This window comes from Pangasianodon hypophthalmus, chromosome 11 (assembly GCF_027358585.1).
Source record: "Pangasianodon hypophthalmus isolate fPanHyp1 chromosome 11, fPanHyp1.pri, whole genome shotgun sequence".
Taxonomy (NCBI): domain Eukaryota; kingdom Metazoa; phylum Chordata; class Actinopteri; order Siluriformes; family Pangasiidae; genus Pangasianodon; species Pangasianodon hypophthalmus.
The window spans coordinates 2,606,706-2,633,789 of record NC_069720.1 but is presented as its reverse complement, the minus strand read 5'-3'; the positions used below and the strand labels follow the sequence as shown (position 1 = coordinate 2,633,789).

The following is a 27,084-nucleotide window of genomic DNA, read 5'->3' as shown; positions in this document are numbered from 1 at the left end:
TTCATCATTTCATTCGTAACTGGATCCACAATTGGAACCTAAATTTTACAACCAGAGCTGCAGGTTCACGAATCTGTATGTCACTGTTACATTTGTGCACAATAAATAATGACAAGTTTGGGGGTCACTGATGTTCAGCCATGAATGATCAGCCATTATTTACCAAGCATGTTCATGGCACGGCTGATTTACATTTAGCCACGCCCACAAAACTATATAAAAGGTAAAGCTCACAGAGAGCTGAAAACGACAAAATGATGACTAAATGGTGAAAGAGTGTTTCCTAAACACGGCGTGTGCTAAAACTTCCAGCTCAGCCACTCCAGCATGTCGGCTACCACAGACACACTCTAACGCTTCCTGTTTTTATAGGGTGCCGTTACGTTTGTCCTAATAGTACAGTTAGTCTTATTTGTCTTCATTTCAACAATCATATCGATTATATGATTTGAAGCCAATCGAGGTTCACTAATGAGTCTCCTTATACTCAAACTCAGGAGCGAAACATAGGATGCGATCGTTGTTTACGAATTAACTGGATTTTCATGAGTACCATATTTCTCCTTACGAATAAAGTTGTTTGCATCCAGCCTGAGGATGCGCGAGGATAATCCTGACGATAAATTAATAACGGGCATCACAGGTATCAGTAGTTTTATAAAAACTAACTCGACTCATACTCACATCTTGGATATCTGTATAAATCTATATGTTAATGTTTATTCATTTATTTTATGTTTTGTTAAACAAAGACACACCATGTATTCATATGAATGAATTTAGGCTTCAGGAAATAAATAAAAAAATTATAATTTATGAGTGATATAGGTGTGTGGGTGTGTCAGGCTGTGTGTTTGTGCAGACAAAACAGCCACGCACTAAGAAGGTGTAATAACTAGATGGAGGTACGAGTGATTTAATTGTGGTCCCATATAACACTTAATGCCAAGTGTAGTGCACCTGGTAAAAACAGGTTACACCCTTGAGGGGGGAAAGAGGGGTAGGAGGGGTGTCCAACAGTGCCAATTAAACACCTCGGCCAATCAGCTGACCTCTCCTAGGACCTGCAGCGTCCACAAACCAATCAGCTCTGTCCCTCTTGCGCCTCATTAAACGCTGTCTGTGATAGGAAGGCGACAGGGAGAGATGAGATATTTTTTTTCTCCCTTTTTAATTATAATGTCTGGGAGGAAGAGAACACCGTGTGGTAAACAATCATCGTTACAATTAAGAACAATGCCACCTACGCCGAGGCAGGAGAGACACAAGCCCTGGAGCCATTAAATCTCTGACTACTGCTGTTATCCTCATTATATTTACCTAATAAATGCAATTCAAATTTACATCCGTGTGTATGCCTTACTGACAGAGCCGTGTCACTTAACAACTTCGCCCAAAGTGTGAGGTATTCCAACACCAGAACCAGCACTTGTCACTTGTTATTGATGATGGAAATAATTTTAAATTATGTAAGAAAACAAGGAAGTGACTGCTAACAGTCAAATTCAACCATTCTTGCTGAGGGTTCTGCTGTTAATATTGCTAACAAGAAAATCCTAGCAGGCTAGGAGCTACAAAAACCCTAGCACAAGGGTTATCGACTGGTGGCCCACGGCTCAGGTGCGGACACAGCAAAGTATTTCAGCAGACCGACTAGAGTACTTGGAAAAATTCTGCAGTAGAGACAATAAATGTATGAAGAAATGAACCTGAAGCAGTATCCTCTGTTGTGTTTTATCCAATCACATGCATTTAGGTTAATTATTTAGCTGAAGGCAGTTCATCAGACCAGAGCCAAGCTATAGGGCTAGAAATATTAGCTCAGAAAGGAGAGATTTATCACACATTGTCTGATTTGATTAATGAACCAAGGCTTTTTTTTTTTTTTTTTTTTTTTTAAAAAGTCAACAATGAAAACAGAATGTTTAAAGACGAATGGATAAAGAAGTGTGCATTTATTCTCCCTGCGTATAAAACAAAATCATTCAAATCTGTTGTTTAACCATCAAAAGTGACCACATCTTATTTTCTATTGGCTCACAAGACCAAGGTTTGTGAAATCACAGGTCAAAGGTCATCTAGATTAAGACACAGAAGAGAAAATAAACATTCCCGGAAGTAAAGGTACGTCCTGCCACGTCCTTTCCCTTTCTGTGAATCGGCTTTTCCATTGGGAACCTTTTATTCTTTCTTTTGTTCCAAATTTCCCTCAGAGAACCATGATTACAAACGCAAACATTTAGGTGCATCGCCATAGCAACAAGTCAAAAATTGTAAATGCTACGGATGAACTGTAGCCCGTGATACCAAGAGCTTGGCCTTGACTTTCAAACCTACACACATACACACACTTTTGTCTTACTGCACCTAAATTTTACACTTAAACCTAACCCTAAATCTAAAACCAAACCTTTGGGCTCTTTTAGCTTTTTTTTTTTTTTTTTTTTTAATAAAAGCCACAGGTTTTTTGTTTAAAAAAAACAGTGGTTTTCTTTGTATGGACCAGCCAAATGTGCCCAAAATTCTCTCATATTCCAATCCTTGTGGGGAAATTTGGTCATGCCCCCCCAGACCTCCCAAGACACACACCCACACACACACACATACACACACAGGAAGCAGTGTGCCTACACTCTATAGAATTACCTTTAATCATTAATCATGACTTTGGATTCAAAACATGTCAGCAGGAACAAAGGAAAATGTAATCATCTATGTAAATGTGCAGGAGGAGGAAAAAAAATCTCAATTACATTTTCAATTATTCCGAGTTAACAAACTGAAAATAAAAATCTTTTTTTTATTCACCCTTCCATATTTAATTGCTCTTTTTTTGTTGCCATGTTGAAGGATGTTCATTAATACGCTATATACATGTCTTATTTGTGTTGAACAAAGACTGGGATATTGAATACATACATGAACATGCGGATGAATAGAAGTGACGTTTATATTAATATCCTCTCTGCTTTGTGTTTTGCGTTTATGAGAACCGGACGTGGATTTCGTGGTTCAGTCCAAGGGATGAAGAAAATAAAAAACAGCTTTAATAAAATACGCTTGTTGTTTCGGAGGATAATGAGCTGTTTAAGTGAGCGATAAAGCCGAAATGATAAAAGGTGAAGCTGGGTTGCTCGGGTGTGTGCTGGTGTGTGTTGGTGTGTGTTGTCAAAGCCACTTAAGAGGACATTTTAATGCTTTGCTGTGGTCAAGTGAGGTGCGCCAAGCCTCCAGCGAAACAATGGCATCGAGGACCACAGAGACAAAGAGGGCTATCCTCTGCCTCTTAACCCCTTCACTTCCAACACATACACACATCTACATGATACACATACACACACACACACACACACATATCCCGACCCACAACAGTGATACAGCTAATAATAGGTGCCCTCTTTCATCCTTTCACATAGCACCAGGCTGAGCAGTGCACTTCATAAATCTGCTATAACATTTCAGACCAGAGTAATCGATCCATGAGCAGGAGAGGTGCGAGTGAGCTCCCAGGCCTCCTCCTCCTCCTCATCATCCCTGTCCACCATGCTAGACCCGAGCGACACCCGACGAGCTGACACACATATGCAAATGAATCATTTCAAAATATGCAGAAAAGCAGAGCGGGAGCGGGCGAGAGGAAGGGCGAGAGGGGGCTCCTGCCACCCTCTTTTTTTCTTTTCTTCCGTCTATAATCCCAAGGAGGATAAGCTGTGCTGTACACAGAGAGGAAGTGCCAAGGTCCCTGCTCTGCATTCCAGCAGCCACACACACACACACAGTGTGTCATTCAATGATATATACAAATTTAGCTAACTCCACAAATGCATGGTTGGGTTCAGTCTTCATATCATTTACAATAAAAGTGTATATATACATATATATATATATATATATATATATATATATATATATATACACGCACACACAGACACACACACGTCACTCTTGTATAAAAGTTCAATATTTTTTTATCATACAAAACAAACAAGTGCCTACAAAACATTTTAAAATATACTACATAATCTAACTAAATAAATGAATACAGATTTTAATATCCAATCTCTCTCAATACTGAAAATACTCTCAACATATTGTGATCGAATTTATCGCAATAGTGATATATCATTATACCGCTCAGCCCCGAGCAAACCATGAGGGGGATAAATACTGTGGAATACCCAATATAATTAATAAAAGGGAAAAAATAAAACAGTAAATACTGTCAGCTTCATGATTAAAAACATAAAACCTTTCCATATTTGCACAATTCTCTGTGACGAACACGAATCGTTTTAACAAATCAAATCTATTTGCTTAGTGAATAATACTTCTCTTACACAAGACAAATACAAGCAAAACAAATAATTCAGTATCTGAATGTAATGAAGATCTGATGTTGGAAAAAATAAGGAGATAGAATAATAATAATAATAATAATAATAATAATGGAGAGCCACACTAACACAACTAACACAAATGCACAAAGAACTATAATAGCAGCATTATTCCCAGATAACACACACACACGTCCACACACTTTCTGTAGTAACTATAAAACTGACGTAGGATTTTTGACAAATATTTGCACGTAGGAATTTGTGTGTGTGTGTGTGTGTGTGTGTGTACAGTGTGCACAGTGGGTACAGTAATGTATGTCAAGCCTATGACAAAGTCTATACAGCATGTCTTGGAGGGTTTGTTGATTTGCATAGAAAGCTTGCAAGCTTTCACCTGCACACACACACAGACACACACACACGCTACATCCAGAACAGCATCGGTGCATTACATAATGCCTATGTCTGTATTAGTGGTAGGACCGACTCGCAGTGTGCCAAATTCAAAACACGTGCTGAAAATGGCGACGGCGGCATCGAGATAGAGAGATAGAGACAGAGAGAGAGAGAGAAAGAGAGAGAGAGAGAGAGAGAGAGAGAGAGAGAGAGAGAGAAGGAGGCAACGCTCAGGTCAAAGTCACAGGCCACAGGGCCCCATGCAGCGTCTGCTGTGTGTCCTCCATTTTTATTCATTCTCTCCTTTTGTGATGATAAAAGGCACCCAGGGCCGGAAACGGGGCTCCGCGAGTACGGCGGAGGCCAGACGTGTAGCACGACCTCCATCAGACAGCCGGAGATCCTGCACAGACGTCACGGCCGAGCCAAGACACACGACTGCTAGCTCGGAGCTGATCATCTGATCAAGTACGGCACGCAGAACTGAGCTTCCATCTCCCCAATACACACTGCTGAGACTGCCCTTTATGATGATAATAATAATTATTATTATTATCATTATAATAATGCCTATAGGTGAGTCAAACTGCACTAAGTCTAATATAACAGCTATTATTATAGTATTACACACGTAGAGCAATTTAATTCAACAGATAATAATTACAGTATTAAACAAATAAATCATATTGTGATATTTGCTACATACAGGTACAATTCTGTCTCAATTTATTTATTTATTTGTGTGTATTTTTAACCACAGAAGTGCCTATGAATAGATTTAGACACAAAGTGATATGTTCTCGATATTGCGATTTCCATAATATTTTTTCCTTCTTTTTCCTTTCTTGTAAATATTAAATTTAAAAAAAAAAAGACATAAACGCTCAAGTTGTGTGTCACTGCTGTTTTACAATCGCATACCCAAAATACTGTGATATATTTCTGCCATATCTCTGCATCCTTACTTTAGACCCACACACACCTTCGGGTTTTATCCATACTTGTGTGTGTGTGTGTGTGTGTGTGTGTGTGTGTGTGTGTGTGTGTGAGATGCACCTGCACACACATAACCCATCCTGCAGAAATATACATACTCAGTGTCAACCTTCATTCCCTCTCTAAAGGCACACACACAGCTTAAACCACCTTCATTACATTTTTTTTTCTATATGTACATGTATAGTTTATATATATATATATATATATATATATATATATATATATAGAGAGAGAGAGAGAGAGAGAGAGAGTCCCTCTTTCCTTCTCATGCGTGATATAATACAGATGCAGAACTGTGTGGGTGATTTGACTGAAATATCGTTTTATATCACGACACTATCAAACCTTTCTTTTTTTATACAAGATATGTTTGAAATTACCAGTGAAAAGGAGGGAAAGTCAAAGATTCAGGACAAAGTGTTAATATCAAATCATCTGCTTCCAGTCAGACTTATTGTGCCAAGGTTATCAAAAAAAATTGTAATATTATAATAAAAAAGATATCACAAAGCCTCTGAATAGTGTCAGAAATTATCAGGATATTGATATTATCTTCATATTATCATAATAATCATTTGTAGAGATATGACACTATACGCTAGTCGCTCAGTGGCATGTACGAAGTGTGTCTTTATGTATAGTGTGTGTCACTGAGCTGAGGAAAATTTGGATTTTTGTTTTTCTTATCAAAAAAAGGAATCATTATGCAGCAAAAAAATATTTCTAATTGTTTTTTTTTTTTTCTAAAGACTGAAATCCTACAAACGTAAACACAGTACACAAAAAAACACCCAAACACACCTAATCATAAATCCAACCTGCACGGCACAATGATTAGAAGCTTGTTAAGGTTGTAGAACATTAAACCGCAACACGGTCCTTCTGCCAACTTCGCTTCGAGATCATAAAAAAAAAAAGACGTTGCGACAGCAAGACAGTAAAATAAGAGAAGAGGAAGAAGAAAAGGAAGAAAACAAATGGGAGTTAGTAGTGTACCCAGCTGTACCATGTGATCTGGGTTGTGCTTAGACAGGTAGGTGCACACCTGAGTATCAGTGTATCCATCCCCTTCGACCCCCCCCCTCCCCTTTTACCCTCCCATCCCCGAGCCTGCCATTTTATGATGCCACTGACAAACGCCATTGTGCTCGGCCTCGATGTAGTGACAGACTGGAAGAACTGGTCCTGACTGCACGGGCTTGCATATTCAAAACCATCATATGTAATCGGACCCACTGCTTCTGCTAACCTAATTTACACACACACACACACACACACACACACACACACAGAGCGGCCTTCGACAAATGGAGGTGGCGCTACATTTTCTTTCGCCGGCCCCCTCAGCACGACTGGATTAATGGGAAACTCATGACAAGGATCGACTTATACACACAAACACACACACACACACCCACACACTCACCTCTGAGATTCACGGTGCAGAAACAAACGTATAACAAAAAAAATACCTGAGGCTATAACATACCTTAATAAATAATAATACATATATGTATTACTTTATTGTTTTTAAATTATTATATATTATTATGTATTTTCTGTATTTTTTATTTATCTGTAAAATAAAATAACAATAATACTTGAGAAAATAATTATAATTTGTAAATTATTAATTCAAAGAAATTAACAGAAGCTCCCTCTGAAATTTCAAATGATTCATTCTCACGAAAAGAAAAAACATTTTTAAAACACACACACACACACACACACACACGTGAGTAAATACATGTGCAGGCTAGCACTGGTCTCGGCCCAAAGAGGGCTCTCTACCACTGAAGACATGACTGGAGCTTTCTTTCTTTCCCCCGAGGGTGCCAGCCTCCAGAGAAAGAGAGAGGGAGCATGGATGGGGAGGGGGTAGACACACATACACACACACACACTATCTCCTCCTTTGCTATATTTCTATGACAATGTCCATTCACACACACACACACACACACACACAGATCCACAGCGCTCGGCTCAGCACGCCGCCTCATCACCTCGTCACGCCGCCGTCTTCATTCTTACCCCGTACATAACCAGAACAAGAACTCTTGGCACGGAATACAATCCGCGTGTTTTCATAAAGAGGAAAGACGTGAGGTACGAAGCCGCAGAAAAGGCCTCAGGTAGACGGAGAGAAGAAAGGAATGGAGAAAAGAACGGTGTACATGTCTACTGCTGCTCAAAGATAAACTGCGCTCAGTGCTGACATGATAGAAATGTCTAATGTGTGTTGAAAAAAAAAAAAACCAAAATCAGACTGTTATTACATGGTAACTATTGTTCATAATAAGAAGAATTAGTAGTATTATTAGTGTAATAATAATATTAACAATAATAATAATAATAATAATAATAATAATTACTGCTTCAATTTATGTTTAACTACTAAAATTGATACCAAACAAATGTTCATAAATTAAGATAAGTAAATATCAATTTCCAGCTTTATATCATGGATGCTAAAAAGGAAATAAATTATATGAATATAATTTTTATGAGAATATATGAGAACATCTCTCCTCATCTCCTTTTTCTAAATGCCAGAAACATAGATCGAAGTACACCTTAGGAATGTTGAGATGATAAAAAAAAAATAAAAAATAAAAAAAAAAAACACATAAATGGCAACACTGTCATGCAGTCTTTCTTTCCTTCTTTCTGAAATATACACACTTGAGTGCATTCAGCCTTCACCTGTCACGCATCAGTTCAATACATCACAAAAAAAAACAAACCGAGAGAATGTGATCTTCTCCTTTTAATGGTTTCACAAAATAAAGAGGTGAAACAGAGACAAAGTGAAGAAACAGCCCCATCTCAGGCACTGATTTTCTTCCTTTTTTTTTTTTTTTTTTTTTTTTTTTTAACACTCGTCTGTAAGCTTCCACTCGAGAATTAATAATCAGCGATACTGCTATTCTGTTCATTCGAACAAGTCAGCGTTTTTAAATTATACGAGTCAATGTGTCAAAGTGAAAACAGCGATGAGCAAATATCGAATGCAATCTGCAGTCTTATCATTTTTCGACGAACCAGATTTACTATCAGCGTCAACGTTTCTGTGATGATAAGACGGATATCGTGTCCGTGCTGGTCTTGGAGAAAGAGTCAGAAAGATGGGTATAGTGCATTTTGTATAAGGAGGGAAAGAGAGAACGAGAGAACGAGAGAAAGAGACAGGGGAAAAGAGAGAGGGAGAGAGATAGAAAGAACGAGAGATAGAGAGAGATAGAGAGAGAGAAAGAGAGGGAGAGCATGGCACCTGTAATATGCTATAGATCCTTTTTCGGTGTGACGCGTGTAATTATTGCCACCCCTCCACCATGGAGCTGGGAGCCACAAAAATCCTGACTTACCTATCCTTCTCCTCACTCCCTCCCTCCCTCTCTCTCTCTCTCATTCTCACTCTCATCTCTACAGAAACGGAGAGGGGGGGTAATGTCAAAAGATGTCCCACTACGAATACCAAAAAAAAACCAAAAAAAAAAACAACCAATAAATCAAACCTGGACACTTTTCCATGTTTGTTTGGATATTTTCTGACATTGTGTTTATCTTTAAAATCAGTATTAGAAACTGTGACACAAAAAGGAAAAAAACAACAACAGACTTTCCTATGATACTAGCACAGATGGGAGAAATAGCGTCCTCTCACGAGACGAGCTTCTAGTTCCACTATTCGGGACGAAAGGTCTCCGGATCTGTGTTTTGCTGACCCCTTCCCTGATTCCTCCGATATGTACCCTGTGGCTATTTGACCTTCTCTATCCTCTCCTTCTCGCTCCAGCATTTTTCTCTCCCCCACTCACCACGCATGCCTTTCCTCCACCCTACAAAATCAGTTTCGAACTTCACAACACACTGACTTTCGGTTGTGTGTTTTATTTTGTTTTGTTTTTTTTGTTTTTCCCCGTATCATTGTATTAAGTGTTGACCAAACATCGGACAGATTGCAATCTCCATCTCGAGCTCTCCATTACTGAGCCCCAATCCCCAAACCCGGTGATTCTTCCTTTTTCCCCCCTCTCTCTGAGGCTTTTGCCTTCATCTTTTCCTCCTTCCTCTATCTTACCATGACTCGGTGACCCCTTTGCTCCTTTCCTTTTCTTGCCGTGTGACCCCCAGTCCCTGAGCCTCCCCCTCTCTCCAGCCTCCCCAACCTCAGACTCGACTCACAAAAAAAAAAAAAAACACACACATTTCTCTCCGACTCTCAGTCGCCCAAACTCATGCCTCTGCTATCTTCCTTTCTTGCTTTTCTTTCTATCTCTATGCGTCGCGTGTAGTTCTGTTTTACAGACTTGTTTCCCGGATCTCGTCGTGGGGTCGGTATGGGTGTCGGCGTCGGCGTCGTCGTGGGGCTTCCGATGATTTTTCTCCCTCCCTGTCCTATCCTGGCTTCTCCTTTAGATTAGTCATTTTTCCTCCATTAACGCCGCACGTGCACTTTTCACTTTTCAAGTCACACCTTTTGACAACTTTATGCATCTTTTTGTCTTTTTTTGATGGTTATTTCAGCTAGTTAAGACCTAAGACTAGGCTATGCGTCGCAAAGTTTCTAAAGCCGACCATGTGCATGCGAGATATCATAGTGTCCGTGTTAACGTTTGGCTAAATCGCACTGATTTGGTTTGCGCTTATTTTTTTTCCCATTTTTTTTTTGCCTTAAGTGCACAGAATGTGTTTTTACGTCGTCTCGAAGTCTTTCCTCTCTATAATCCTGCGCATGTGTGCGTGTGCTTGTGCTCCAGCTGCCGCGCTCGAGCTCCGCGCTCTCCCCGCATTCGAGCTCTCTCTGAGCCGCCTGTGTCACGACGGAGACCCGGGGCTCCCTTCCGTCTTTCTCCCTGACACACTCACTCTCACACACACACTCACACACTCTCTCTCTCTCTTTACACTAAACATTCTCACACACATGCACACGCACACACACATATGATCGATCTGCAAGCAAGCAAGCAAAGGAATCGTCTCAGAAAAGCAAAGAAATAATGATGATGATGATGATAATAATAATAATAAAAGAAACAAACTGACGCGGGAGAAAAAAGTACAGAGAGGAACTGCAATGCAAAGCAGGGCGGAGAGAAAACGCCACTAAAACCGCTGTGTGTGGGGGGAAAAAGTAAAGATGTGCAGAAATTCAGAAAAAAAAAGGATATTGGACACATTGTGGATGTGGATGTGTCAAAACACAGCAGAATGAAAGGATAAAGGGGGGGAAATGTACTCGTAGTTTTCTACGCTTCCCGATCACCGGACGCGGACGGAGCAACGGGCCGGACTAACGCGCTTGCTTCCCGGGTTGCCAGCAGTCTCAGCTCCCGCTGGCCCTCCGGCTACTCTACGGACACGCTTTGCCATCAACACGGCGTTCAAAACACACCACTCGACACCATTCAGCCGTTTTTGGAGTCGTCGAAACGCAGAAATGTGTTTTAAATCCGTGGTTTGTGGTCAAGTGGAAAAAGGAACCGCTGTCTTTGCCCCCTTTTTTCTTTCCTTCCATTCGCGAGAAGAGCGAGGACGAAGCCCGAGATGTAAACACAGGTAACGAAATGCACAAGAAAAACCAAACCAAAGCAAAAAAAACAAAACAAAACAAGCGAAATAAAGGCACTTGCATGGAAAAGCACTCCTAATCGCCTGCTCTTTGTCATGGTTAAACCTGGCAGGGTTGAGTAAAAGCCAGAAAAGCCTGGCTGCTCTTCTAGCCTGCTGCTGGAAGTGAGAAAAAGAAACGTCGCGTAATCGTGAAGATAGAAAGAGAAACGCGGAGAGAGAAAGCAAAGTTGAAACTTACAATGTTTTTGCTGCCGCTTTGAGATCCTTCGCTTTGCTTTTTAATCCAGTATTGAGACGCTTTGGCTAAAGATCCCATCAAGGCAGTCCCTTTTGGTCAGTTTGCGTTTAGGATGCTAAAAGAAAGATCATTGTTGTTGCGGCGAGTAGAGAGGGGAGAGAAAAAAAAGCCGAAGTATTAGTTGTAAAGGCAATATAAAAATAATTTGGATGCAAAGCGGGCGATGAGTCTCGTGTTAGAGGGAGAGAGGAAGAGGTGAAAGTGAGATCTGATGATTGAAAAGGAAAAAAAAACTCTTTGGATCTTTATTCCTGCTAATTAGTTTCCTGCAAAAAAAATGGCTGTGATTAATTCAGTGCGCATGTGCTTCATTACACAGGCACGACGGGAAGGGCTAATTAGCCACCTTCTGGATCAATAAGATTCAGCAAAGGAGAGCGCGAGGGAGAGAGAGAGAGAGAGAGAGGGAGGGAGGGAGGGAGGAAAGAGGGAGGAAGGGAGGGAGGGATGGATAGAAAAGAGAAAAAGAGGAAAGTAATGATCAGGAATTGAAAATATGGAATTAAGCGCGCCGGAAAAAAAAAAAAAAAAAAAAGTAAGAGTTTGATTAGAGGCAGAGAAAGACGAGAGCGCGCGCGCAAAAAAAAAAAAAAAAAAAAAAAAAAGAAGGCATTGCGACGCCTTTATTTCGGTCTCTTCCTAAAAATATATGTGTATATTTATTTTTTCTTTTAAAAGGCATATCCTTATAGCCTGTGTTTCCACGCGTGCACGTGCATATAGGTTGGACAACAAAGTGAACTTTTACTGCATATTCGACTATGCATTTAATATTTAACATTTAATAATCGCTTTCTTTTCTTTTTTTTTTGTTGTTTTTTTCTCGGCGAAGTCGAGAGCATGAGAGCAAGAGAGCTCGCTGGGTTCCTACACAACTTAGCCATACTTTCACACACTTCTTATATGATTTTTTTAAAATATCTCTGATAAACACAGTAGGCTATTTCTACATCCATGTTTCCCTTCTTCATTTTTACAACAGTCTCTTTTTCAGTGGACAGACAACACAACACCTATAGACCTGTATGAGAGATTAGAGAATTAGAGATTATTAGCAGTTTTGCGTTTTCACAGCGACTCCACTTATTATCACAGCAGCTTATTATATTTATGATATGAATTATGAAGAAAACACTCGGATTACAGAATGCATGCACAAGTAGAAAAGCCAAGCATTTATAAATAAATATATATATATAGATAGATAGATATTTATATATATATAAACTAGCAAATCTAGATTGCATGTAGCTTAGAACATGATATCATTTTTCCTTTTTCTACATTAAAACAGACACTGAAATAGATTGAACTTCTGTACTGTATCTTCTACGAAATGTGCATTAACACTGTCAATGCTTTTGTAGAATTTTTTTAATAAACCTTTTAAAATAAAAAGGAATGTACTCCAAGACTGCATGCACTTTCGAGTTATTTTTATTTCTATTTATTTTATTTTATTTTTATTTATCTTTGCGTTCTTGGCTACCTGAACTCAGCAGCTGTGTGAAATGAGTGTATGTGTGTGTGTGTGTGTGTGTGTGTGTGTGTGTGTGAACGCTGCATGCTACAGATACATAACCATAGCCATGCATGAATATCATTCTCACAGGCTATATAAAAGAAATTTGATGTTGTCGTGCAGACACGGGTAAATAAAACAGCCTTCTTTGTGCTTACTATAGATAGACTAGTGTAGCTTTTTTATGTCAAGGAGAGAGAGAGAGAGAGAGAGAGAGAGAGGTAGAGAGGTATGAAGAGATTACCTTGCATTATCACCGAGCGTAAACAAAATCGCACAAAAACTAAATAAACCCCAAAAGTTTTATTGACTATTTGAAGGAGAATCAACACATTTCAGTGAGATTAGAAGTTTATGAAGCCAATCAAGAGAATTTTGCTCTCAGAAGAAAAGTGTAAGGGCGATGGACGATGATATAGATTTGTATTTTTTTAAATTATTGTTGAAAAAAAAGCCTAAAAATTGGGAGAAAGCTTTTTAAAAACTTGTATTTCAGTGAAGCTGATTTTAAGAATATCGCAATGTAGCCTATCAAACGCACACACACACACACACACACACGCAGCATTAAACAGACAGATTCAAAAGTTCCTTCTTCCCCAGCTGGGGTCTTGTGTTATGTTTGAGACTAAAACCTTTAAAATCACAAACATCTGAGCACCTCTTTAGTATGAACATTATATCAATACAGACATTTTAAATATTTCTTTATGACGTTGTTTTAATTAGAGATATAGCACTAGAGTTTTTACCTGTTAGATTTTTTTTTCTTTAATGGTGTTTAGGACTGAGACACAATACGTTTAATTCATCACAATCATATTCATAACAAGATTTAGAAAGGATAAGTTCAAAAATACATTGTACTAGATCAGTTTTTTAAATAAAACTGTAATTTTTTGGGAAGTTTGAGCAGGAAGCAGTGAAAGCAATGCGCACCGGCGGCTCCGCTACAGGTTCCGCGTCTTTGCGCACCGCCTGTCGGGCCCTTACAGCGAAGTGTGTGTGCTAGAGTGTGTGTGCGTGTGTGTGTGTGTGTGTGCTAACACCGGACCTCTGAGCCTAAAAAGCTCCCTGGCTTTTGTCATGATAATTCTATTGTTGATTCGCTTTAAAGATTCAATGCTCTCTCCTCTTATATGCACACTTTCACTGCTAACAGCTCCAAGGGGCCCTAATCCTCCCAAAGACACCTAGCTTCCTTTAATCGATTACAGTCTAACATTTATTGGAAAATCCATCAACGATTTTTAGTTGCTTATTTAATCGTATAACGTCGGAGAAATAATCAGACACGATGAGAGTTCTCTTTAAAACCGCAGGGCAGTTGAAATGCTTTTGCGTATTAAAAAGACAAGAGGATTTCAAACAAACAAACAAACAAACAAACAAATAAATAAATAAATGAGAAAGAGAAGTTTGTAATTGTACTTACTCATCCTACTAAACACATCCCGATTATTATCGGATTGTTAAATTAAACCTAATAAGACGTTTATAACAATAAAACAATCTACACATGTACACATCTCTACGACAATGCGCATCAAAAGAGAGAGAGAGAGAGAGAGAAAGAGAGAGAGAGATGTGGAATCAAAAGCAATATTTAGAAGCTGATAGTGCATGTCAGAAATCTTTTTATGGTGGCATTTAGAGCACAGCATATTTATGCAAAGTAGCCTTTCTTTCAGTTGTGTCCTGCCATGTCATGGCCAGCAGTCATACGTCACATCCCAAAGACGCACATCTCCATATGAAACGCCCCACATTATGGACTTTGCGTTGATGCACGTGCTGAACTGTTTGCACAAAAAGGGCCCCTCCAGAACTAATACAATGACACAAAAAATAGCTCAGCAGCCTCAGAAGCATGGTGTGTGTGTGCGTGTGTGTGTGCGTGTGTGTGTGTGTGTGTGTGTGTGTGGGGCGCGTGCATTTTAGTCTGTATCCTACCATGGCAGGCTACCAATATATTTTATATTATGCGAAATAATAACTATACACTTTGCATAAATTAGCATCAAACACGCGTCATTTGCAAGGACAAGCATGCCTATCAGATGGGGGGAAACTCTGCATGCAAAATCTGAGCGCTGCAATCAGACGAGCCTGCCTTGTCTGTGCATATTCAGGAGGAGATAAAAAACGATAAGGTGATGCTCGTATTTTTACAGACAGACAGAGAAGGGGGGATCTCCAGGATTTGCGATGCACTGTTCCCTCTTGGGAAAGGGGGGAGTATTGGAAAAAAAATGAATGAATGGATGGAAAATAGAGTGCTAGAGGAGTTGCAGGGGCAGGGAGATAATAAAGAGGCCGGGGGAATCGGACAGCAGAATCGGAGCTTCTCTGTCACTATGCAAAACACAGCCGACTCTCAAATCATGTAACCATGTCAGCTCACGCGTGATGGGGGTTTCTGGAAAAATGTGCAGTCAGACAACAAGTCTAGCGCTCCACAAATGTTTGTTCAAGGGTATTTTGGTATAAAATGTCATTTTGGCGCAAAAACAATACGCATTGGCGCATCTTTTTAGTTCCTGTGCAGCAAATGATGAGTGTACCTTGGGTTTTAACCAGTTTCTAGCTATCCTATGCTCCAAACCTTTACAGCTAGACTTGCAGCAGATAAAAACATTTTCGTTATGGAATTATTCCTTATGAAATTAAGAATTACGACTAGAATTATTACAAGCGTGTGTTAAACATTTCCTTAAAATTTACATCGAAAATAAGTTGAAGGTGCACGTGTGTGTGTGTGTGTGTGTGTGTGTGTGTGTGTTGGTTCTAGTCGTTCCTAACCTCCGCGCGTGCCGTCTTCGAATAACAAAAGAGCGCAACGGAAATGAGAACGGGTGAAAAAAATGCGTTTAAAGGATAAAAACAGAAGCAGCAGTCTGCTGTGCAACAGTGCAATGGTCTCCTAACTTTATTAAAAGATGATGAGATGATGAACATTTCGGTCCGAAGGATTTGGGCCTTGAGGATAGAGGAGGCACGCAAGTGCGAGATACATGGCCAAAAAATGAGAGAGAGAGAGAGAGAGAGAGAGAGAGAGATTGCTTGTACACTATGAGGAGTGTATCTTTCATTGAGTGATAGTAGTAACCTGCTCTTACCACTGGAAATGTGCATATAGTGTGCAAAAATGTGCAAAAAAAAAAAAAAAAAAAAAACAGCAACAAATATACACACATAATTGGACCTTTAGAGGACATTTCTAGTTAAAAATACACACTAAAGGTAGAAAAGGTGATGTGACGAAGGGCTGGAAGAGTTTAGTATCCCTTTTTTTAGTAGATGGAACATGAAAGTTTTATCTAATACAATAATTTGCATGTCAATGAGCTACATACTATAGGTTACATATCATTACGCAAAAAAAAAAAAAAAGATAGAAAGAAAGAGCTGCATTTTCTCTTGCCCGCATTTTTATTCCCTCTGTGAGTGAAATGCATTAGCTTGGCAGGAAGGAGGAGAAGAGCTACTGTCCGGCAGCTTGCAGGGGCAGGACGCCTTTACCAGGTGCAATGGCAGCGCCCTCTTATGTTCACTCTGACCATGGGGATGATGGACCTGCTCGGCCAGGGCTTGTGTCCGCCACCCGCAGCCTCTCATACAGCACCACAAAGCAGCATGCTCACATTTCCATACATACACAATGACGACATGGCGCTGGAGCCCCAGTGCAGAAAAGACGCAGAAGCAGAACCGGGGATGCAAACAGGAGCTTTACGCGTCAGTTCAAACAGGAAGCGTGCTATAATCCATCATCATCATCTTCATCATCATCATCATCATCATCCTCCTCCTCCTCCTCCTCATCATCATCAGAGTGCGTTCTGTTTCAGCTCCACTGATATTTGCGCAACTTTTACACCTTTTCAACCCAGGCTTAATTACAATCAAAAATTCACAATCCAATTAAAACTCCTAATATAAGGCTCATTTATGTTATATCTACATCTATATTTACATCTATATCTATATCTATATCTATACATGTATATTCTCCCCCTTTGCTGCCAATACGCGCTGCGTTTTCTCCTTTCATATCCACACACTATGCTGATATTTCAAACTGTTCGAACCGTACAGCTTTGTTTTTCTTTTTCTTTTTGAAAGAAAGAAAGATAGATAAATGAATGAAAGTTTGAGTAAATGACGCTCATAGTTGTACACACTCAGTTGTAAGCTAAATAATGGTATAATCGCGAGCGTGCGTAATTCTGATCTTTACAGTAAAAGAAAATAAGATTTTTTTTTAAAAGAAAAAGATAAGTGTAATCATACACTAGATTCCACATGAGGTTCTTTTTTTATTCAACACGTTGCAAAAAGACGCACAAGCAAAATAATAATAATAATAATAATAATAGTAATATTCGCCATGTTTTAAAAGCTTGCTGTGTTTTTAGGGGAGTTTTCTGGTTTCTCAGATGTGCTGTTAACCCTCACCATAACGCAATTTGTGTCTCTCTCTCTCTCTCTCTCTCTCTCTCTCACACACACACACTCACACACACACACACACACACACACACAGCTACCTCTTTGTAAATATTATACACAATCTACACATTTTAAGCACTCAGATCTGTTCTCCAAATCGTTGCCAAAGAATTTTGTGCTTTTTTTTTTGCTAATAAATGTTTTGATTGAAAGGCGCCATTTTGGAACAAGGTTGTTGTCTGGAAAGCACGACGTGTACTACCACGAATGTAAAACACAAATAAAGGTCTGCATGTTGTGTAAAATGTGTATACTGTAGCGACTCATGCCAATGTACTGCTCAGCACTGACACAAATTCATGCATACATATCATTTTGTTATTAAATGTCTGATAATGTATCAAGTCTGTTTTGTGTCATATGTTCTGAATTTGTCACTGATCGTGTTCTTTCTCGTTATTTTATAGACACATTATATTTAATTTGCGTCCTAATGTCTATATTTGTATGTAATAAATAAAGAGTCACCAACTCACTTTAAAAAAAAAAGCTAATTAAAATTCACTTAATTAATTTAATTGAATGTATTTAATTATTCAAAAAAAAATTGTTAGACCTGTGGAATGTCAATCTTGCAAATTAATCTTGAAATTAAGCTTCACTAAAGGTTCAATAATTAACCAGAATTAATTAATCCACAATTAACGCACGCAACAGTTGGTCGTGCGTTTGGCTTCCCAAAATCCGCCGCTTTTACGCACGAATATTTCGTGCTAATTAATTATGCAAATATGTTTCTTTGCATATAATTTGTGATTAGGAAACAACAACAATGCTGCAGTGGTGCAGCCCAATCTATTCGTGTTTGTCTGTATTCATGGGGAAAATATTTGAATCTAAAGAACACAAAATGCGCAATAAAATGAAGGCACACGTTTTTATTCCGAAATAGGGACCTGAATTAAGCATCGGGAGAAAAAAAAAAAGCTACTGAAGCCGGAAAGAATCAGCTACAGCTGTCCACATGGATCGTCAGGGCAATGTGAAAAGAAATGTCATTTCAATATTATTATTATTATTATTATTTTATTATTATTACAAGTCCGGTGTTGTTGTCCCTCAGTCTTCTGAAATATGTGCCAATGTGGCCATGAATGCTTTCGATTAAAACGATAAAAAAAGGTGTTTTTGTGAAGCAGTGTTGAATTAGACAGCTTGTCGGATGATGTTTAAGATATTATTCATTTGATTTTGTTAATACTAGGCTTTACAGTGTCTGTAATATTGTCAGTCTGTCTGTCTCTCTCCCTCTCTCTCTCTCTCTCTCTCTGTGTGTGTGTGTGTGTGTGTGTGTGTGTGTGTGTGTGACCTTAATGCGCTATGGACTTGAGCCTGTCCTGTAGATCATTGTCCTGTCTGTCCTGTCACTCCCTTTCTACAATTTTCCAAAGGATCTTACGAATTTATATATATATATAATATATATATATATATATATATATATATATATATATATATATATATACATATGTGTGTGTGTGTGTGTGTGTGTGTATACTGTATAAATAATGTTGATTTGAATATTATCTCCGACTCTCAACCCAAAACATAAGCTTTCAAACCGGATCACCAACACCATACTAAGCAAAAACAAAACAAATAAAAAACATTTTTTAACCTCTGTGGAGAAAAAAAGAGGCAGAATGAGAGAGAAGAGCAGCCTGGAGCAAAGAACATTGTGCTTCATCCTCATCACCGCCGCGTCCATTTCAGCTTTGTGCAGGTAAGATAACAAAAACACACGCACAGAAAACCCCGAGCCTGGATGAAATGTACACCAGGCACAAACCTGGAAAGAGATCTGCAACACTGGAGTGTGTTCTGCACATAAATGTCATTCATGCAGACTAAGCACAGGTATCAATGGTTGTGGTGTACAATATGAACTGACTCCAAACGCAAATGTTTCCAAACCCCATGAACCTAAGCAGAGTAAATAATTCACAGAAAATCCCATAAAACACCACCACAGCTGTTTTATTGTACATTTCTACATTAACGCAGGAGATCTGATCAGTTCCGCTTTGCGCCAAATAGCCACAAGTCTCCGGTAAAAGTGACGTCACACGTCACCACGTTAACATACTGACATATTAATAAGTACATTTTCACAAGCAAAGGGTACTAACATGTACTTCTGGTCCATGGGGTAGTGGTACCCTTAAACGTACACCTGTAGTACCTTTAGTGTGTAGCTTTTACCTAGCAGTACAGTCTTTAAATCTTTTATTTTTTCTTTTTAAAAAAAGGAATCCACATTTCCAGGTGAAAGATAGCTACATATTAAAGGTAGGAAAGATAAGGGTACCACAAGAAAAGGTACCGTTTAGCATCCTGAGAGTGCATGGTTAAATCATTGAAATAAAATAATGTCTCCTTTTTTTTATATCATAGCAGGTCAGATCCAAACCAGTAACCTCACATTCGCATTCCTGGAAGGATCTTTTGTTTTTTAGAATGTAGGTACAACAGAAATAAACTCTTAGAAATAAACTCTTAGAAATAAACTCTTAGAAATAAAGGTACCAGGCGGTGCCGTTCCCTGTCGCTGCTCTGGTACCATCAAGAGTGCATGTTTTATTCCTTTAACATGCATCTTTAAAATATTTAAATTTACACAGTTAATTAAAAACACTCAGGACGACTACTCTAACAGTTAATTAAAGGTGCATTTGTAGGTAAATACACACACTAAAGGTACAGAACGTGCTCTCTTTATGGTGCCATTGCAGCGACAGGGAAAAGTACCTTTAAGTTTGGTACCTTTCTTCCTGAAAGTGTGTGTTTAAACAGTGTACAGTATCATATAGTGGAATATGATATTATTCTATTTAAGGTGCTATTTGTGGTTCTGGACGTCATCAGATCACAGACAGACTGGCGCAGACGAACTGGAACCGGATGGAAATGAGATAGATGTCCGACTAGGCTACACATCATCCCCACAGCTGCAACACAATAAATAATGGCACCCCGACGCATACAAAAAGCTCTGATGATTTCGCCAGCAAAGGCACAAGGCACGCTTATTTTATTTTTTTTAAAAACCGGACAGGGAGCGCGGTGTTTTTTTTTTTTTGTTTTTTTTTTGGCTGAGGATCTGGCCGCAGAAAGCGTCTCGTATCCCGCAGCAGGATGAGATGTGACAGGTGAAGCGGGATGTAAAGCCTCAGCCCGCAACACAGGCCTCCAGATGCCAAGCGCAACACAAATGCGCACATTCCCTGACCCAAAATGTCACCAACAATTACTCTTAAAATTATATATATATATAAACTAGTCTCCAGACTAGATGAGAATTCTTTTTTTTTTTTTTTTTTTTTTGTTAAATGATGATTGCATGAGAAATCGTGCTCCCTGTATTATTTTAATTTTATTTATGCTTTTAAAATCTCTTAATTATTATTTAATCACTACATGTATCATATTATAGATGAGGAATAAAACAATCATCTTCTTGGAGAAACTGAGCCGAAATTCAAAGGAATTTGTTGATATGCAAAAATGCAAATCTCATTAACACCTGTAGGATATTACAGATATAAAGTAGACAAAAAACACGCAGGGAAATATATCTATGTTTCATCTATTTTTTAAAAATATAATTATTTATGAAAAGAAAATGATGAATTTAATTATTTTCTTTTACCATAAATTGAAATGAAAAGGTAATTATTTCCATAAAGGAATGAAGTAGGTAAATATATATATACATATAAAAGTGGGCAATATATAAATAAATAATTGTATAAATAAATAAATAAATAAATAAATAATACATTACATGACATAATTAATCCTGATTAATTAATAATTAGCTTAATTAATATTATGATTAGTTTTGCATGAAAAAGATCTATTATAGTATCATATTTAAAATCATTTAGAGATAACTACAGAATACTCTTTATGGGCTAATCACACTACATATAATATTAATATTAATAAATAGAAATATTAGAGATGATTGCTATTGATTTGTGCAATTGCTGCATGGTCATTTTTATAAGGACAAATTATTTCCTCAAATCATCCTGCAAATTCCAAGCTGGCATTTAGTACCTAAACTGTAGACTCTAGATTGTAATCTGAGGTCAGAACACATATTCCAGAGGAAATTACTGGGTGTAAAGCTGCACAAGTGTGTGTGTGTGTGTGTGTGTGTGTGTGCCCAAACCTGCCCAAGCTAGAGAACACACAGAGCCGAGGAGGCTGTGCTTATTACCACGCTGCAGTTACATGTCCACAGGGGTGAGTAACCCATTTTCACGTCCTCCACCGCTGAGCGTGGAGTGCAGCCGGGGCCTGAGCATTTCTCCCGGAGTGAGAGCGGCACACACCTGACGTACATGTGCTGTAATTGCTGGGGACTGCAGCGGCTGGAAGTGAGTTATGGGATGCTTAACCTCACATCTCTTCCTACCCCTGTGACCTCCAGGGCAGCATGGCAGGTGGGCTGGAGGAGAACTGAGGAACGGGAGGGAGGACGAGGATGGATGTAGAGAGGCAGGGTCCGAGTTAATCCGACCCGGAGGCCTCGCTCGCGTACTTCTAAAAGAGGGCTATTAAAAGAGGCCATTCTTCAGCAAGGTGTGAGATTGTTAGGGCAATTAACACGATCGCCATTTACCCTGGCACTATATTAACACGGCAGGAGGGACACCAGAAAGGAGGGAAGAGGCCTGTGTGTGTTTCCCTAACACCCACCCATACACACACACACACACACACAGATACACATCGAGCATAGTCAAATAAATAAAACTGAAAACTGATTGTTTGTGAAGTAATTCAGTAATTCAGCAATTCAGTTTCATACTGACGAGATGCATATTAATGCAAAAAGCAAAGAAAGTTATTAAATAATTGGAAAAATATAAACCAAGAAACAGAATGGCACACTATCTTAGCAAATGCGAAGCAAAAACACATTCATAGCCAGTAAGTGAACAATAAAAAGCAATATCTCTGTGTGTGAGAGCGTATAAAACCAGCTTGCCACCATGCAGATCATTATTGAAAAAATGCAGCACAAAAAAACATTACAGCAGTGTTTAGGCTGTGCGAAAGCAGATACATAATGCATATAAGAAATGGTGTGATAATGTGCACCAAAAAACGTTGCCTGATATGTGCAAATGCATTTTCAGGGAAAGCAAAAAAAAAAAAAAAAAAAAAAGGAAAGGGAGCAGCTCAAGACCAAGACCAAGGGAGATTTGCTTTTCACCCTATCTGTTTAGAATTGTAAATCCAGCGTATAGGCGCTGCTGTCCAATTACATATATCTTTCATGTATGAAATCATGCATGGCTCTTTTTTTCCGCCAGGCCAAAGAGGGCTGGCACAAAGGGAGCGACCCAGGCTGCAGCACAAAGTGCATCCCGTATGCAGAGCAGGGCCTGGTGTCGGAGCCCAGGGCTAGGAGCGCTATTCCATTAGCACTCGCCGATGGTGTGAGGGAGGAAGGGAAGGGAAGGGGAGGGGAAAAGGGGGTAAAAAAAGGAGGGGAGCGGGCTACTTGTCCTCCTGATGGGGGCGTTCAGTGGCCACGACTCCTGCAGCAGTATCTCAGGCGTATAGCATTGTGCCGGCTGACCCTTTAGGCCCCGAGTCTGAGGTTGAACCTTTCCGAAAGCCTTTTGCTGACTGTTTCCTTAATTAGCAGTGATGCATAGCATTTTGGGTTAATGCCTCAAAGGGCTTTCTTTCTTTTTTTTTCACCATGCTAAGCAGTAAAAAAAAAATAACACACACAGCCCTTAAAGATGCACACGAGAGCTCGGCCCGTTAGCTTATTTATTTATTTGCTTTCTCTTTCGCTCACAAATGACGGCACCCCGCTGTGTATTTATAATTTGCGCTGACCTAAATTTGGCAAAATTACTTTGAACTTTTCCAACAAAAGGCCTGCGCGCTCTCTCCTTGCCGCTTTTGCATTCTGCCTGTTTTCTTTTCTATTCACTTAATTCCGTAAACACCATTTACTTTCGATTGGGATTACACAGGGAGCAGAGGATGGTATTATTCACATGAGCTAATGAGCTAGCATGCTGACCGTGTCACAAAAAAAAGACAAACAAAATAGCATCTCAGGTTAGCACGCATTACCGGAGAATGAGCTAAGTAAGGACAAAAACACTTCGGGCCATGATGTTCTGGGAAAGTAATCAATGATGGGAAGTGGAGTTGATTATTAACTTCTAGCAGCACGTCCTGATATCACAGGAATTTGCCAACAATTAAAATTTTCAATTTGTTAAAGAGTGACACATCATACTTTTTTAGCCATTTATAGTTACATCCAATGTTGTGGAACATCTGTGAAAACAAGTTAGTCCCTGTTCATCACTAAATTAAATTAAATAAACAGAAAACCTAACCATATCAATGATTACACACATTTCCCTTCGTTAAATAGAACAAACGTATTAGAACGAGCACATTAATATAAACCTGCGGCTGCACTACGGACAGAGCTGAACACCTTCTGACCAATCAGAATTGAGAATTCAACAGCGTTGAATGAGTGGTATAATATCCTACACCTTAACACTCCCATTTCAAGTGCACACACGTCTCCCGGCATCACACACCCTCATCGCTCTATCTGCACAGCCATCGCATGTCTCTGAAAGCAATCCAGCACGAGCCTCTAAAGAGGCCCTCCACGAGCTCACCAAACAACCCATTACACGTCCCTAATCTCAGCGGAGCAAACCGGGTACGAAACCGGGAAGCCCGGGAGCTTATCTGCAGCCTCTTCAGCAGACCCAGCGTGCAGCCGGGCCATGCTGCGTGTCTCCTTCACAAACCCCCAGAGGAGCTCAAAAGCTCGGGGTGTGTAGCCAGCAGGGAGCAGAAACGATTTCACAGCCTTACCTGATGTGGGTTTTTTTTGGTTTGATTCACTGCCGCTCGGAAGCTCCTCTCTGACCGCGATCTTCTTTTTCAAGTGTCTGTTTGATGCCGGAGTCAGAAAGGTCACAACCCTCACAGTCACGGCAAAAGGTTTTGGTTCAGGGGCCAGCCGAAGCTATCACGACCGTTAAAGCTACAGTGTTTGTTTAAATTTTTCTATTGGTATATGCAGAAGATAAAGCTTTCAAGATCCAGTGCCTGGGCACTTAAAGCAAGTCCCTGGGCAAGGGCTTGGAGTGATGATGCCGTCCTACAATTCCAGGTATTTCCAGGGCTTTTCAAAGCTATGAGGCCCAGTCACTGGGATTTGGTTTTGAAGAATCCACAGTTTGTGGAGAAAAAGCTTTTCCACTCTTTGATAGTGCCACCTATAGAAGAAAAAAAAAAAACAGAAACAAAACCAGAACCGTTAATAATGACTGAGACAAAGTCAAACCGTATGCTTGTTTAAACATAAAAGCATCTTGGATCTTGCACAAAAGTGTTTTCCTACAAAGCAAGCGGAGATGAGAAGACCTAAATCCAATGTTAGTTATGCGTTATAATAAGTGACCGCAGATTTGCTATTTTTCCCCCCTCGAAAAAAGGAGGAGGAAGAACACAATATGTCTTTTATCAGGCCTTTTGAATTCTCTAATAAGCTGTCTTAGTGAATGCAACATTAATATATAATTATTTCTATTACAGCTGCAGGACAAAACCTTATTTTCCAGATAACATCAAGCAATAAATGTATTGCTTTGAGTAATTTCTCTTCTTGTGCCATAGTGGGCTTAAAAAAAAGAAATTTCTGGAGAAATTTAATTTCCTCCATAACCAGAACAAGACATATTCCTGTAATAAGCCACATAATTGCGCCTTCTGCTGAAGATCTCTCATACACAACAACAAAGTCACTTAGACAATACATATTTATTCGCATGTCACTATCTTCACAGAAAGAGAGAAAAAAAGAGAAAGGGAAGAGTAAAAGGGACCCCGGATGCCACAAGGGGCTGCGGCAGAAAGCTGAGTAAAAGCGTCTGTCACAGGCTACGGCTCTGTCAGCTCTCGCCCGCGCCCCTGTTGGGGGAATACAGGACAGAGCAGAAAGGCAGTCTGTGATTTCTGAACGCTCCCCCCGGAGCCCCTTCTATTTGGCAACATTTTTACGATTATTTTTACCTCTGTGGTTAGAACAGAGTTAAAGATGGTGTTTAATTGTTCCCAAGAGCTCTTATTAAGTTGCTGATGAGGGGCTCCAGGGAGAGGCACTTAAAACTAGCTACAAAAACAAGCAGCCGAGGAAAGCAAGCAGACAGAGAAGTGCAGGGAGGAAGAGGATCTGAGGGAGTGCAGGGTGAGGGCAGTAAAGAATCTGGGTAGTGTCTAACACTAGGAAAAGATTTCATACAGTTTCACACACTGATGCTTTGTCATCATCCTGAAATAATCATTTTATCAAGTGCCCTTGGAATCAAACTGGGTGTTTCAGAACTTTTCATACCCCATAGTGTTGGATATACAATACGATATCTGGAAAAATAATACAAACAAGCAGAACTCGACGCCAACGTCTAACAGCTAATTTGTACTTCAAACAGGAAGGAAGCTCTTGAAGAACCACAATTTCAGTCTTTTGACCTTGCTGTGACCTTGACCCCGTTTGGCTCAATTCCAAAATCGAATCCGTTCACCTGCTGGTTACAACAATTCCATTCGATGACTACTTCTTGATATATGGCACTAATGAGACTCTCGGACAGGAGCACAGACAACCCGAAAACATACACCTAGTGGCGGAGGCATAAAAAAAGTTTTGGAGATTGTTACCTCCGGGAAAAAGATCAAAATTTTTTGACACCTCATGTGCAAATGTTCATGATCATCCAATTAAAAAGATTTTATTATATTTATAAGATTTATTATACACATACATGTAAATAAAGTATGCTTGCAGGTAGTATTATTTAGTATTATTCTACATAGATTATTTTTTTATAGATATAAAATTAAATGTCCAATGACATTTTAGAGGAAATGCGTAAGTGTATTTTTGAACTTTAACATTTTTACTGAAATGAGGTAATAATTATACAATGGTTATTCATATAAGTATTAAATTAAGTTTGAAATAATTAGATTACACTGGTCACAATTTCATTCAATATTTAAGGCATGAGCCCTGAGTGTGAGTGTGCGGTGCTCCATCCTTCTCACTGTGGCTGCACACTGGGGCAAACAGAGCGCCATATTGAGACGCCAGGGTCGGGATCAATATCCCAGCCTGGAATGCCGTAGGGCTGCTGGCCATCCCTGACCCTGACTATTGATCAGCCGTGCCTGATCTGCCAATAGCAATGTTCTGGAAGTGACACAGGGTCTGAGAGCAGACGGCAGGCAGAGGGAAACAACGGGGGTGAGGATGTGTAGCGCCAGTAGCAACCCCACAGCACAGCGCAGATAAAAGTCAATCCCACTTAACCAAATCACTCGCAACTAAATAGTTAGCTGGTGGATGGAGGAATGTGCACGGGTCTCAG

The 27,084-nt window shown here is 39.5% G+C and overlaps 1 protein-coding gene across 7 annotated transcripts in view; it reads right to left on the bottom strand.

Moving 5' to 3' along the window:
• zfhx3b (zinc finger homeobox 3b) overlaps nucleotides 1–27,084 on the bottom strand; it is a 376,578-nt gene that overhangs the window by 147,158 nt on the left and 202,336 nt on the right. For 6 of the 7 annotated variants that reach the window (XM_053237891.1, XM_053237890.1, XM_053237886.1 and 3 more), the window contains one exon: nucleotides 24,524–24,930. The gene's annotated coding sequence lies outside the window, so the exon portion shown is untranslated. Of the gene's footprint in view, nucleotides 1–11,550; nucleotides 12,007–24,523; nucleotides 24,931–27,084 lie in introns of those variants that run through there. The other variant, XM_026930783.3, reaches the window with a different exon arrangement.